We start from the raw sequence: 15,635 nt of genomic DNA, 5'->3' as shown, positions 1-15,635 counted from the left end.
CCTCATGCTACCTCAAGAACACAAGACAGACATAGTTACTCCAGTCTGGCTCCCTGACCAATTCATGAAGCGTAGGGTATTTACTTCTAGACTTTCAGACAAAAGTTTTAGAGAATGAACATGTAGTTTACTTCTAAATCAATTTCCTGTGGAATCAATATGTGTTCTGGGAAAGCAGAGGCATATGTAGACCTCATCGATGCGCAGGATTTGAACGGACCACTCTAAGAACAAGCTACGTATTTATATGTAGGAGTCTGTATGTATATGCACACATGTTTAATAGTCTAATAAAAAAGAACCCATAGGCCTATATTCAAACGTAAACGCACATGTTCATATTTTATGCTCAAGTACAATTCTGACATCATTGACACTTTGCATTGGAATAGGACAAGCTGGTGTCACCAAACAGGAAAATTAATTCACTCAATCCTTAGTATGCTTGTGGAAGCCATACAATTCATTATAAGCATATTGCCAATACAAAGACAAACAAACAGCATGTGTATCCTATTAGAGCTAAATCATAGCAGGGAGCCGAGCTGGTGGAAAATATAGTGCATCCAGCCTTGAGCATTCTTAGTTGTACTCATGAATGACTTACTGTAGCCCAGGTCCCACTCCAGTTCCTTATAATTTATGCAGGATTATTATACATTGTGCCTCTTCTCAAATCAGCTGTCTCCATAAGAACATCATGCATTATGGAGCCAGGGGAACACTCAGGACCAGTCCAAGAATGCTGTGTCCATGGGGGACAAGGCAAAGTAAAATCAGTCCTTAACTAAATGCACAAAGAATGCTGGTCCCTAAACATCAGATGCTCCTGAAATCCCACCCACGAAAAGTCTAAAGGCTGGCCTCAAGAAATATGTGACTGGCAGTTTGGAGCAGATAATTTAAGCTGTCGTGAAGTTGGGAAGCCTGGCTGGTTAAATCTTTTGCAAGCTTGCTGCTTCTCCAAATACTGCCTACAGTGTCTAACACACAAACACAGTTTATTAAGCACCAGGAAGGGTTGTTTCCCACCCACCCCTACATTTTTCAGACAAATATAAGAATTAAGGCCAATGAAAGGGAAAAATGTAAAACTGTAGATGTCTAAAAGCTCTTTGCTCAGACAGGACTTTTTTGTTAATTTGAGTTTCGCAGAACTCGTTCATGGCTCTCCTGTTTTAAATTTCTCTCCTGACTTGGGTGATATTTTCTGCTTTAGAAACTATATTCTTGAACCTATATGGAAGGGATGTTTTGAGTTCTGTTTGATACTAGGCTAACCTGTTGAAGAGTGAAATATTCAGTTACTGCCACTGCTATCAAAGATCATGTTTCTTAGATAACAATATATTCTTTATGGAAACTAGATATAAGCTCTAATAATGGACAGATTTTATATATTTTGTTCACTATTGTATCACTAGTGACTAGACTATAATAGGCATTCAGTACATATTGTTGATTACATTGTGTTGAATGCGGGAAAGAAATCAATGCTTTGTGACATGTCAGAGAGAGAACACAGCTCTGAACGAGTAATGTGTTTATCACAGTGGAGTTTATTTGTCTATGTATGTGTGCTCAGAAACCCAGAGGATAGAACTTGAAGCAAGTTTTAATAAAGGATATACTGATATCTGTTCTGATCTGATATTTGTGTATGGTCAGAACAGAGTCCAAGAGGGCCTGTTGGGGATATATTTGGCTGCAAATAACAGAAAGCTGCCTCAGTAGCCCTAACAGACAGGGCTTTGTCTTCTGCAACAAGAAGTTTGGGAGTATACAGTACAGGATGGGTGGAGCAGCTCAATAATCCCACTAGGAACCTAATTCTTTCAGTCTTTCTATTCTGCCAGAAAGTTTATAGGTTTTTGCCCTCAAACTTGGCATCTTATGATTGTAAGAAAGATGTTTGCTGCCATGTATTATGCTAATACTTCATCAGACAAAAAGGAAAGATAAAGGAGTAAAGAGGGAGTCGGGAGTGGATGGTGGCTGGAAAGCAACAGCTTTCCCATCAATTCCAGCAGATGGCCTTTTACATGTCATAGAGCAGGACTGGGCCACATGATTAGGATGCCATGGAGTCTGAGAAAACAAGTGTTTTTAGCTTGACAGTTTGCTTGCATCTCTGAAAAGTCACAGTCCTATTGATAGAGCAGAAGTGAAGAAGGATATTGAGTAGGCAACTAGCCACATCTGCCCCAAGGCTGAAGTGAGGAAATTAAATTGTCAGAACATAAAATCTGAGCAGGCCTCCTCTGAGTTCATCCTTCTACAAAATAAATTCAGACTAGAGTAGTTCTATGGGGCAACAATTTAAGTGGACATGTTTTTTATGATCGAGTTAATTCAGACCTTATAGTTTTCACGAACAGCTTAGCTAATAGGTGAAGATTTCTTGATGGATTTCCATCCTTCATTTGTGGCTTAGAAAAAGAAAAGTTATTGCCTTTGTACTGCCCTGAACTTAAAATTTTCTATTCTATGGATGACTTCTTCCTTATTTCTACTTTCCAAACCATTTTCTCTAAATAGTTCTCTGAGAAGCAGTATTATAAAGAAATTCGTACCAAAATGTGAATGGTTGACAGTGTCTTTCTATGTTGTCCTGTTTGGGGGCTATTTGAAGTTTAATGGGATAATTGCCCTCAAAGTCAATGTCTAATTTCAGAAACTGCTGAAAGAGTAACCAAGAGAGTTTTTTTTTTTTTTTTGAGGAAGATTAGCCCTGAGCCAATGTCTGCCGCTAATCCTCCTCCTTTTCCTGAGGAAGACTGGCCCTGAGCCAACATCCGCACCCACCTTCCTCCACCTTACCTGTGGGATGCCTGCCGCAGCACAGCTTGACAAGAGGTGCGTAGGTCTGCATTCAGGATCCTAACTGGCTGGAGAACCCTGGGCCGCTGAAGCAGAATGTGCGAACTTAACCTGTGCACCCCTGGGCCAGCCCCTAGCCAAGAAAGATATTTTTGAATAGGGCAATAATCTTCCCTATGTAGTCACCCATGTGGATGGTTTTTCTTATCTAAGTATAAGACCATGTTTTTATTTACCAAAAGTGGTATAAAAGTAATAATAATCCTTCTCTCTTTTGTACTTGACAATGTGCCAATGGAATGATGATTCCTTTAGCAATTGACCTATGAGAATCTTGTAATTCCGTGGTTCTTTGTTTATAGAAATATAAGCAATTAAGTAGTAGTCAGGAGTTACAGATGCTCAAATCTTTAATAAGATTCTGGCCTTTTCCTTGGATTCATTATTTTTTCATTAGGACAAACCTCTTATTAATATAATATAGGGAGATGTTTGACAGAAAGCTATAATGTAAACTGATCCTTTGTAAATGTAAGAAAACTGGAGAAAGAGGATGGAATCGGTCATTCATGAATAAAACAATGGAGACTGTTGTTGCAGGTGTTCATGATTGTTGTATGTGCACCCAGAAAGTCTCTATAGTCTTCAAAACAATTTGTCTTCACCTACAAACAACAGCCTTATCGTGTATTTGCTGCTCACTGCCCCACTTGCTTCTATAATTTTCCTTCTCTGACTGCAGGCCTAACATTCTTGGCAAAGAAGAAGGCTTATGGAAAATATTCATTGACTTCTTATTGAAGCAATGTTGTTTCTGCATAGGAGCCAGGCTCAAGGAGTATAGTTACAGATCTCAGAACAACTTCCTTGATTTTACAAGAAGGGCTCTCAGGGACCATTATACCTCAATAACATGAGCAGAAACTCTCATTCTAAGGTTTCACAGAGATGCACACAATCCTCCCTTTACTCATATTGCTGGAAGACCTTGACCTTAGAGAATCAGAACCTGGGCTTTAGGGTATATCTGGACAAGAGACTTCTGAAGGGGCATTGTCTCTACTGTTAGTTGCTGTAGGACACCCACTCATCTCCATCCTATTATGTCCCATGCAAGCCTCCTTCCAAGGCTGTGAGGGGTCTTCCTCTCTGCTGGGCTGTAGAACAGCCCCAACCTTTCTGCCTTAGGATGGGAGTGGGAGATGAGGATGTGTAGAGTAAATGTAAATGGATCTTTTTCAACAATTGTCAGGGGACAAGGAATGTTAAAGAAGGATTTCTTTGCTCACACATGGAACACATTGTCCCTTTCTGTTCAAAATAAGCCTTTCCATCTCAGAGAATCCTATCCCCCAGGAATACCACAACAAGAGCCCCAATTAGCAGAAGGTAGTTACTTGAGTGGGAATAATATACTTAATGATGAACCTTTCCTCCCAAATGGCTTGAGTGCTTGAGTAATTTAGAAGGGAAGAACAATTAAATCTAGGAGGACCCTACTTAGAGTTAGGGGATGTGTGTGCCTGTCTTCATGTGTGCACACTGTACGAGAGGGTTAGAACTAGAGAAGTTTAACTAGCTTTAAAGTGGAACAGAATTGATATTTACAACCTATAAAATGCCCATTTAATTACATAGAGTGACATCAAGATCTCAAATAGATAAATGGACAAGGGTTATGGAGAGGCGATTTATCCAGGAGAAAATGAAACCGGTAAACAAGGAAAATGTTCACCTTCATGAAGAATTCAGGACACGCAGATTAAAACAACAATAAAGGCCCATTTTCTATCTATTAAAATAGGTAAAACTTATTATGTAATGCTGTTGAGATTGTGGGGGAAGGCAGTATCTGTATTTATTGCTGGCTGCATTGTGAAACTTTTGGAAACAAATTTGATCATTTTATTATATCAAAAACCTTCAGAAATGTTTATAACCAGTGATCCTTAGAAATAACTGAGTAAAGTCATAAAAACTACATGAACTGAGAGTAATTGCTATATTTTCTATAATAGCAAAAATTAGAAACAAATATTAAGAAATTAGGACAATATTTACAAATTATAAAATAAGAATTCAATGGAATGTCATATATCTTTTACAATGGATGATTAAACTATGCTAGAATATGATACAGGAAGCAAAAATACAAAATTTCTGGGGCCAGCCTGGTTGTATAGTGGTTAAGTCTGGTGCACTCTGCTTCAGAGGCCCAATTCGCAGGTTCCAATCCCAGGTGTGGACCTACACCACTTGTCAGCCATGCTGTGGTGGCAACCCACATATAAAGTGGGAGAAGATTGGCATAAATGTTAGCGCAGGGCTAATCTTCCACAGCAAAAAAATAAAAAAAACAAAGAACAAAAAACCCCCACAAAATTTAAATTACACTATGGATATAACTGTAAAATTTTTAACTATATATATGGGCAAACACTAAAAAGAAATTTATGAAATAGTATCAATATGTTAGTGTTGTATGATTTTCAGGGATTTATTTTTCCTCTAAAATTTATTTTAATATGATAAAATTTTTTAAAATCTGTAGTGAGTTTATTGAGGAGCCTCAACTTATTAGGAATAAACATGAATTAGCTTTATTTCTCTGATAACTCTGTTGACCTCTCCAATTTTTGCTCAGGTACTACTTACAATTCCATGACTTTCCAGTCATTTCAGTTATCACAATAGTCTGTCTAGTTTTCAAAAACTTGGTCCTGTGTGTTTGGCAACTTCAATCTGACATTCAAGTAAAAACTCTCCCATTCTCCCTCCAGCTTCAATTAGGTATATGACTTGCTATGGACTGCATGTCTGTGCTGTGCCAAACTTCTTATGTTGAAACCCAAACCCCCACTGTGATGGTATCTAGAGGTGGTGCCTTTAGAGGCAATTAGGTTTAGATGAAGTCAAGAGAGCGGAATCTTCATGATGAGATTAGGGCCCTTATAAGAAGGGGCCAGAGAGCTAGCTCTTTCTCGCTCCACGTGAGGATAGTGAGAAGGTGGTGATCTGTAGACCAGGAAAAGGGCCACCAGAACCCAACCATGCTTGGATCCTGAGCTTGGGTTTCCCAGCCTCCAGAACCATGAGAAATAAATTTTTGTTGTTTAAACCATGCAGTTTATAGTATTCTGCTATAGCGACCTGAACTAAGACATGACTCATTTTCCTTCCCTCTTTCCTGTACTTCTACTCTCATGGACATGGCTTCTTTTCTTATATGTTTTGATGGACATGGCTTATTTTCTTATGTATTTCCCTTCAGTAAGGCTATTTTCCATCTAATGCTGACTGGCCATCTTCCTCCTTTGGTTTCTTGAAGGGCCCTGGGAATGCCCCTTCCAAGATCTCCTGGAATGGGAGATCCAGGTTGGCTTTAATCTTTTCCTTCTAGCATCAATCCTTCTCACAACCCATGTACCCTACTGCTTCTTACTACTGGCGTCCCCTTAGTTAGTCGACAGCCTTCTTGGGCGTGGGTTGATACCAGCAAGATAACTCAAGCCCAGCCATTCTATTCAAGGTCTACATAGGAAATTATAGATCACAGTCCATACCTAACAGTGGAATGCAGACTGTTTCACTGACCTCTCTCTCATATACCATCTTCCTCTTGCCCTTTATCCACACTCAGCATTGGACATTCAATTGCCTAGTAGCCTGGAAACTTTAAATAAATTATCAGCAGTTGCCAGCTTAGTAGGGGACAGGACTGTTCAGACAGTCATTGAGAGTAGTTCTCCTGGTGCATTTCTCTCTCTATTTTGGCAAGAAGAAGTACACCATCTCTTCTCTTCCTTAGTTTTCAGCTTTATAACCCTTGTGCTCTCCAGAAAAGCCATGCCTCATTTCCCACGTCTTCTTTCTCGTGTATTGATCTATGTAGTGGTGGTGGTGGAGGTGGTTTTTATGGTTGTGTTGAAAAAGTGTCTCTCTGTAAGCCCTAAAGGGAAGATGCTAGCTCCAATTACTGGCATTTCTTTCAACTTAGAATGTGGAGTATTTAGATGCCAGTTCTGGCACTCAGCATCTAACATCATTTAAAAACAGAGAATTATCATTAAATGATAGTTTGAGTGTAGTTAATTTATAGAATCAGGGGAATAAACAGGTTGCCTACTTACTAGTAAATATGGTTAGTGCCATCTACGTTTGTTGTCTGAACAAGTAAAGGCTTTTTGAAAAAGATAAGGATAGTAATTCAAATGCTTTAGAAAGAATCCCTAAAGTATCCTAACCCAGTCACACAGATGTTTTATTTTCAGAGTTACTACCATTAAATTCTATCTGCTGAAAATCCTTTCTCTTTCCCAAATACTTGCCTGTATACATCTTTTTCTACCTGGGTTAAAACTGTCACTATTATGGGTAGAGGGAGAAGGTTGGGATGAAGAAAACTGGAATGATAGAGCCATTGGGGAGATGGGACTTTCAAAGCAAATTTTACTTTATATTTTACCAGGGTTAGCATCATCACTCACATGATAATTAGCAGGAATTTTGTATTTCCTTTTCAAGTCTATTTATGAGTACTTATTAACTCACAGGCCATTAAAGGACCTGAGGGCACAAATCCTCTGTCTCATCAGTGAAATACTCAGGTATTGCCTAACACTAAATAATATGGATACCACTGTTTTGAATCTTTCGTTGATTTAGAAAACAGTGGTACAACTTGAACGCAATCAATTTTTCACTGCTAAAAATGGAAATATCAGTTAGAGTTGACAAGGGTGAGAGAGAGAAAGAGAGAGAGAGATTTTTATTGTTCCTGTTTATGAACTTTTAAGAGTTAGAAAAATTTCATCTAAACCTACGTCTTTGGGATGCTTTTGAATTTAACACAAAATGCTATTCTGGTGGAGTTATTTCTCTAGATTCCAACAAACACCATCTATTTTGTTTTAAGGATTTTGCTTGAGATGTGCATCATAGATGTATTTTTAAATTGATCAATTTGACATAGTGGTTTAAAATACAACATGTCCCTTAAGACCCAGTGTCTTTGAAAGTGGGAAGCTTGAGGTTGAAATGGCTTAAGGCAGACTTAGAAAAATGGCCTACATTAATATCAGTAAGCTTGTTTTCCTTTTGATCATGCACAGACAGAAAATCGTGTCTCAGAGGTAAAATTGTGTGTTATCAGCATGCTTCTCCATTGTTCTTTCATTCTGCAGTGAAAGCTGCTAATGATGATTCTTTATTTAGAACTTTGTGTTCTGTTTTACTAGACTATCTTTAAAATAACATATAATTGGATATAATAGACTCAATAAAATGTAAAAAAATAACATGGTAGATAAATCTGTAATAGCTGCTATGGTAAATTGATTCTGGAAAGACAAGACCTAAAGAGTCTATTGACTGTAGTTTTGGTCTATACATGATGGCTGCCTCCCAAGAAACAATAGCCAAACGGCATAATTAAACATAAGTTTCAAATGGGCCAAGTGAACAAACATTTGAACTTTCTTGAAAATTATATAGATTCAGTTATATACGTTATCACCTTTCATTTAGCATTTAAGTGCAAACTTTTGTTTTCTATTTAACTTTATATGTATGTAAAGCTTTTCTTTTTTGTATTTCTTTTCTATTTCTTCCTTGTGATCACTTTGTTTCATAACAGGAAGATAGAGAATCCAGAAGACAAACCCCCTGACCTACAGGATCAATCTCTCTTTGTGTTTTTCTGCTTATTTATGTTGTACCTTGAGCTTGATACAACATTTGGGTGCCTGACTTTTCCTTTCTGCAAACTTGTGATATCTTGTTACAACTTTGCTGAACTTCTGGTACTCAGACATGGCTTCTCTCTTAGTCTCACTTGTGTTCTATTGGTCACTTCATACTTTGGAGTAACAAGTAACAACTTAGTAGCTTATTGATTAGGGATAAATGATGGTGGTCTCACTCAAGCTCCTTTTACTGGGAGTCAGGAGGCAGAAGGCTAGAAGTAGCTTGATTTAGTCCCAATGATTTAAATTGATTCATGGTAAATGAAATCTCATATTTTCCCACTTGCTACATGGTTAGGAATTTTGGTTCTCAGAAGGTATTGAATTTCAATAGTAAGAACTATTGAAAGCCACATCTATGGCTCTGAGAACAATGATTAATTGTATAGGTTCTTGAAAATCCAGTTCCAGTCTATGTTACTACAGAAATCGGCTAAAGTTAGATTTTGTTCTACTTCAAGAAAGCAGTCCAGAAATTCCAAACTTTTGTAAGTCATGGTCTTCTTTGAAACCACATTTCCCACATGTTTTACATTGTCACTGCATGAGTTCTCTGTTCCTTTGATGTACTCAATAATTTGTTACTTTTTACATCTTTTATGGTGAGGGTCTATGTGTGGCAGTCTCTAAGTCTTTGTAAGTCTGATACTGTGTTTTTGTGCCCTCATTCTGAAGTAATAGTTTAAGCAGATGAAAAATTTTAAGTTAACACCCTTTTTTCTCAACATTTTGAAGATATTGTTCTTTTGTTTTCTGGTTTCTATTGCTTTAGATGAGATATCTCTGTCAATCTGTTTTTATTCCTTTGTACGTATCATCTTTTCTATAGTAGATTTTAAGATGGCATTTTTATTTTTGATATTTTACAGATTAACATGGGTTTTGATGTGGGCTTACTTTTGTTTTCTTGTTATTTGGAATACGTTCTCTATGTCTTGGTTTCTTCAATTCTAGGAAATTCCCAGCAAATATCTCTTCAAATATTCCTTCTCTTCTATTCCCTCTTTTTTATTCTTCTGGGGCTTTTGTTCGATGAATGTGAGAGTCTCTCAATTTGTCTTACATTCTCAAAATTGCTCTTCCTATTTTAAACATCTCATTGTCTCTGGCATTCTGAGTGGATTCTTCACTCATTTTCCAACTGTCACTAATTCTCTCTTCAATTATATCTAACTTAGTTTAATCCACCCATTATATATTTTTTAATTTTAATGCCTATATTTCTAATTGGTCATTTTTGACATAAATTATTTCTTTCTTTTTCATAATTTATAAATAGAAATTAACTCATCTCTCAACATGCAAAATACATTTATTCTCATCTGTCAACCTTTCTATGAAATTAATTTCCTATGAAGCAAATTTATGCTCTGATTGTTGTTTTATGGCTTCTTTTTTTATTGGTAGATTTCTTCATATGTTTGGAAAGAGTGGTTTGCAAGTTATTTTGAATGAGAAGTGGTTTATTCCCTCTCACTTTTGGCTTACTCCCTTCTTCTTTGGAAAATTTGAGTGCTCATCCACCTGGATCCTGCCCAGCAAATATTCATGTACTCTCCTACGTTTTCCAGTCCTTCTTGTATTTACTTTGAGGTTATGAGACTAGTTCTGGCAAATGGGCTGTGAGTAGAAGGAACATGTATCACTCCTAGTCTAAAAAACAGTTAAAGGCCTACGTGGGATAGCCACGTTTTCTATCTTATCCATGGATGTAAAGAACATGGAATTGGCAGAGATTCTATCTAGATGGAATCATCCCAGGTTCCCAAGTCATGGTTGGAGGACGGCTGCCAAAGAGAATCACCTGACCTGCACTGGACTATCATGTAATGTAAAATAAAACTTTGTTGTCTACATCTGTTGATATTTTGAGTTCCTTTGTTACTGAAACATAACTCAGCCCTAACTGATATACCATATGCCACCCTACCCCCTGACCCAGCCTTTTATCCAGAACCAGGTTATAAAATGGTGGTTCAAAGTTCCTACCTTATTATGATATTTGAGGTATTGAAGATTAATTCACAAAACCAGCAGTCAGGTTTCAGTTCTTATTATAAGACTGGTCTCTATGTTCATGGTTTCCTAGACCTGAGACCTTCTTTAGTCCCAGGCAGCAATCAGCAGAAGTTCCCCTAACTTCTGGCTGCCAGTTGTGAAGCTGACTCTGGTTGTTCGTCTAGAGTGCCTTATGCTTCTGAAGCTGAACTGCCTGCTGCCGGTCTGCTTCTGGACCTCATGCCCAACAAGCCAAGAGCTTCAGCCCCACTTACCACTATGAGTTCTGATCCACAGAGATGCTTAGATGCTTATCTTTTTTTTTTATATATATGGCTATGTATTTTTTTTTCTTTTTATATGTGTTTGGAGTAGAGGGGTCAGTCATGGAATTTACTTTACTAGCTTAACTAAGAAGACTTTCAGAGTGCAATTCTCCAATCTGGAGTTTAAAGATTGGCATTCATGAAAAGCCATAGTTGTTGATGTAGGTTTTCCCAGAGCCCTGTGGGGGTGGGAGAATGTGCACTTGTTTTCAGCCATGGCTTCTGAAGTTATAATGGGCTTTATGAAGTTCTTGGCTTTTGCTATACATTCACTATCAATTGTCCATTTCACACTCTGACAACTTTTATGATGCTTTTTAGAGATGTTTTGGAAGCTGTGTTGAAGCAATAAGTTAGGCTAGTGATTCTCAAATTTGAAGGATATATGGCTTTCTTTTGAAGGTTAAACAAAATTCAAGGACCTCCTTAATGTTGATTGATATTATTATTTATTAATTCATTTAAATATATACAAACATAAAACTAGGTATATACTTCTTATGATTAGAGCTCTGATACAAATATAATCAAAAACAAATCTATAAGTTAAATACAAATGAAACCATAAAACCAATAAGAGTCAGAGTAACACATTTATTTTAATGTGACAGATGATGCTGCTTTGCTGAAACCAAATTGATGCTTGTGATACAAACATAGTAATGATCATCGAGATTCATTGTGTCAGACAGATCATGGCAGAAAATAAAAGGCATTTATTTCAGGTGTGTTGGAAGAGAGTTTAATAAAGGAAATATATACAAAGGTGTAGACAGGCTTAGAAGAAACTAAAGAGGGTTGAGGACAGCAATAATGAAAAGCCATTATCACATGAGACTGTGGAGGCAAATGAAGGAGTAGTAATCAGAGCCCGGAGATTGTGGCTGTAGTTACAGGAGAAGAATGACTTACAGAAGCTGCATTCTTTGTTAGAGGGATACAATCAAGTTGTAGGAACCCAGCAGGGAGGAAATTATCAAAATAAACACCCTGACTTTACTCTTCTCATTCTTCAACCTCCTGCTACCAACTCCCATTTGCTGAAACCAATCAGAAGCCAGAGGGCAAGGAAGCCCCTTGATGAAGGTTATGGGCACAGAACAGAGTGGAGAAGGGTAGAGAGAGTAGTCTGGAGAAGTAAAGGAAAATATTCATTCAAATTCCTTGGAGTTCAACATGTACTAGTAGGTACTTTATGACAACATTGTTCTCTCATAACATTTTTTTTTAATTCAAATGAGTAAAAAGAAATTGGCTTTCCCTTGCCATGAATACAAATTTACATTTGAAGTCCTCTTTATTTTTTCCTTATTAGTCCATGATGATTTAAATTGTAATTAGTGAGAACACAATGATAAACAGAAGGAAGGCATAAGCTCTGAAATGTGTGGCAGTATTCAATTATAATGTGGTCATTTAACTGATCTTAAATTGCATTTAAAAATTATCATCAAGGGGCCAGCCCCATGGCGTAGTGGTTAAGTTCACATGCTCTTCTTCAGTGGCCCGAGCATCATGGTTCAGAACTTGGGCACAGACCTACACACTGCTCATCAAGCTATGCTGTAGCGGCATCTCACGTACAAAATAGAGGAATACTGGAACAGATGTTAGCTCAGTGACAGTCTTCCTCACGCAAAAAAAAGAAGATTGGCAATAGATGTTAAGTCAGGGCCAATCTTCCTGATCCCCACCCCCCAAAATTATCATCAAAATGAATACACTGTATCTTTTAAATGACAAAACAACAAACAAACAAGTGAATAGCAACAACAATGACAAAGTCCTCAAAGAGAGCTTCAAATTGTGCCCATAGATCCACCTGAGTTCATGGACCTCACTTGAGAATCACTGAGCAAAGCCGTTTCATTCTTCAATCTGGATATTTTCTCCCTGCTCCAAAACCACCTGCACATAGCTGCTGGAAAAATCTACCTGAAGCTCTTCTGTGATTCTGTTACTCTTCATAAAAATCCTTTCATGTCTCCTCATTTCCGACAGAAGTTTGTATAAGTTCCTTAGCCTGGAATTCAAAGCCCTCAACTTGCTTTGCAAGCTGTATCATCACCACTGTTCCCTTACATCTATCATATGCTCTCACCAAACTAGGATGTGTATTAGGGCCTGAACATAGTGTATGTTTTTCTATTTTCTTATCTCTGTACCTGTTTTTTCTCTGCTTAGAATTCCAGCTGCCTAATTTCTGCTGTTTTAAATCTTAAACACCTCTCATTTCAAATTCCACCTCCTCCATGAAGATTGAGAAAACACCAAGGATCAAATTGTCAAATCAGACTCACACGAATCAGAGATCTTACCCAGTATCAAGCTTTGCAACTGATTTCAAGAATGTAAGCACTCAAAAATACAGATAGGGCCGAGAGAAGGCTGGGACATCCCACAAGACTTCCCACACCCTTTTTTTTGTAAACATGTGCTCTCAAGCCCAGAATAATAGATGAGGTCTCTAAAGAGGACTGCAGGTCACCTCACATAGAGAGGAGAAATTAAGTTAGGAAACATCTTCATGTCAGGCTCCAGAGTGTTGTATAGCCTATGTCACATTCTACACAGAGCCATGCATCATAAATCCATAGATTGTAGGCTCGTTTGCCCTAAGCAATCCTAAACCAGAGACATCCTCATCATTAGTCTATTTTCCCAGAATTCCAGTTATCATATTTGCAAAGATATTAGACTGAAGCATTGCCTTCTTTCTTTTTCTGGAAGCATCTCTATGGTAATCAGGAAAGGAATAGATCATTGGCCAATTGCTTTAATTCTTTCCTCCACAAAAGCTTTCCTGATTACCCCAATCTTATATAATCTTTCCCTTCTATCTCTTTGTGACTCTATCATAGCACTATTTTTCTGCTTTGCATTATACTTATTTAAATTATGTTCTCCCCTCCTGCGACTCAGCAGAAGGGACATGATTTATTCACTTTAGTCACTTACAGTACTTTGCAAAGTGCCTTGCAAATAACAGTTGTTTAATAAATGTTGAAAGGAATTAGGAGAAAGAGAGAATTTTTATTCTCATTATTTCCCACAGATACCATTGTTGAACTCTGGGCAGTGGAGAGGAATAAGACCAAGTTCAACTGAGTCTAAATATCTACTTGTGTAGATACCTTAATAACAACCCCACAGAATTCTGCAAAATTCTGCATTCGGTAAAGTTGTTTTCATGGTCTTTCCATCTCCTTTCTGAGCACTATCTCCCTCTCTCCTCAGGTGCCTGTATCTGGATCTCGTTTGTGGGGATGGACTTTCCTCAGGTGAGATGCTGGCTAGAAGAGTGCTTCTCTGTTACTAGGGAAAGTCCTAGGGGATATTATCTAGAAATTCATCCTTGGAGTATCAGAGTCAATGGTAGGAAAGAAGAGCAATGATGGAGTCATGCTTGGAGGTGGGGAAATTGGAAAGTACTCCATCAATGCATCAACTGGAAGAATAAAGCAGAGACTATTAACCAATGAAATACAATGAGGACAAGAGAGCATAGGGAAATGTGCTAGCTGTTGTGAATAGCTCAATACTCAGGTCTGAAAACCTGGAGCATCCTTGGGGGTGTTGCTTTTACGTGGTTCTTAGAAAGCATTGCTGGGTTAACAGCAGAGGGTTAAAAGAATAGAGCTGGCCTGACCGACAAGGTTCTCATGCACTTCTCCACTGATATAAAATTTCATTCTCAATACATGAAAATGATTGATAATTGTTTAAAATGTCTTCCTTCTGAGGAATGTATATATATAGATATGCCTAGAACCCAAAGTCTTAGGCTGAAATGATGAAGGGTGTATTTATGTTATTGCATTGAGGAGAACTGGGACCATACAAACTTTCCTAAACTGCTTAAGTTACCTGGTTGTATGTTATGATGTGACATTCCTCTTATATGGCTCCCTAACATTGAGACCGCATAGGCACTTCTAAGCCTAACCTCTCTTATTGATAATAAAATAACAAGTTTCATGCTATTTCTTTTCCCTGCAGAGAGAGTAAAAAAGCCCACAGCTATCCTTACTTAATTCATGTCTTTTGTTGTTTGCGTTGTTTTTCCTTATCTGTTTTAAGCAGTGTACTTGCTGGAGGTTGTGTTATTTTTCTATTACTGCATAATTACCACAAACTTAATGGTTTAAAGCAACACACATTTATTATCTCCCACAGTTTCTGTGAGCCAAGAGTCTGAACATGGCTTATCTGGGTCCTCTGTTTAGGTTCTCATGAGGCAACAATCAAGGTTTTGGATAGGGTTGGGTTCTCACCAGAGGCTCCACTGTGGAAGGATCTATTTCCACACTCCCTAGGTTGTTGATGGATTCACAGCACTTTGTTTCTTCAAAGTCAGCAACAGAGAGAGAGACTCCAGCAAGTGGCTGCTATTCTTGTGTGTATTCACATACATATAATCATGCATATCCCATCATTTTTGCCATATTTCATTGGTTAGAAGCAAGTCACAGGGCATGTCCACACTCCAGGGGAGGAGATTACACAAAGATGTGAAAACCAGGAGGCAACGATCATGGGGGGCCACCTTAGGGTCTGTTTGCCACATAAATATAGTGCTGTTTATATATATTTAAAGTGCAAATCAGTCTATAGTCATGTAGATTCTTCATGGCTGTGTAGTAACAATGACTCTAATGATGATGAAGATCATGGAGATGCATGATGAGGTATCAGAGATTTGTACAAGGGTGCTAGGGAAGAAAGAGTGGCTTAAGGTTAGAGACCT

General features: G+C 37.9%; 1 long non-coding RNA gene across 2 annotated transcripts in view; it reads left to right on the top strand.

Moving 5' to 3' along the window:
• LOC111768340 (uncharacterized) overlaps nucleotides 1-15,635 on the top strand; it is a 505,095-nt gene that overhangs the window by 37,562 nt on the left and 451,898 nt on the right. For both annotated transcript variants that reach the window (XR_011440335.1, XR_011440332.1), the window contains one exon: nucleotides 14,126-14,169. This is a non-coding gene — a long non-coding RNA (uncharacterized lncRNA). The remainder of the gene's footprint in view (nucleotides 1-14,125; nucleotides 14,170-15,635) is intronic.

The sequence above is a fragment of the Equus caballus genome, chromosome 1 (assembly GCF_041296265.1).
Source record: "Equus caballus isolate H_3958 breed thoroughbred chromosome 1, TB-T2T, whole genome shotgun sequence".
Classification (NCBI taxonomy): Eukaryota; Metazoa; Chordata; class Mammalia; order Perissodactyla; family Equidae; genus Equus; species Equus caballus.
The sequence above is the reverse complement of the archived record's forward strand: the minus strand, read 5'-3'. Positions and strand labels throughout refer to the sequence as shown.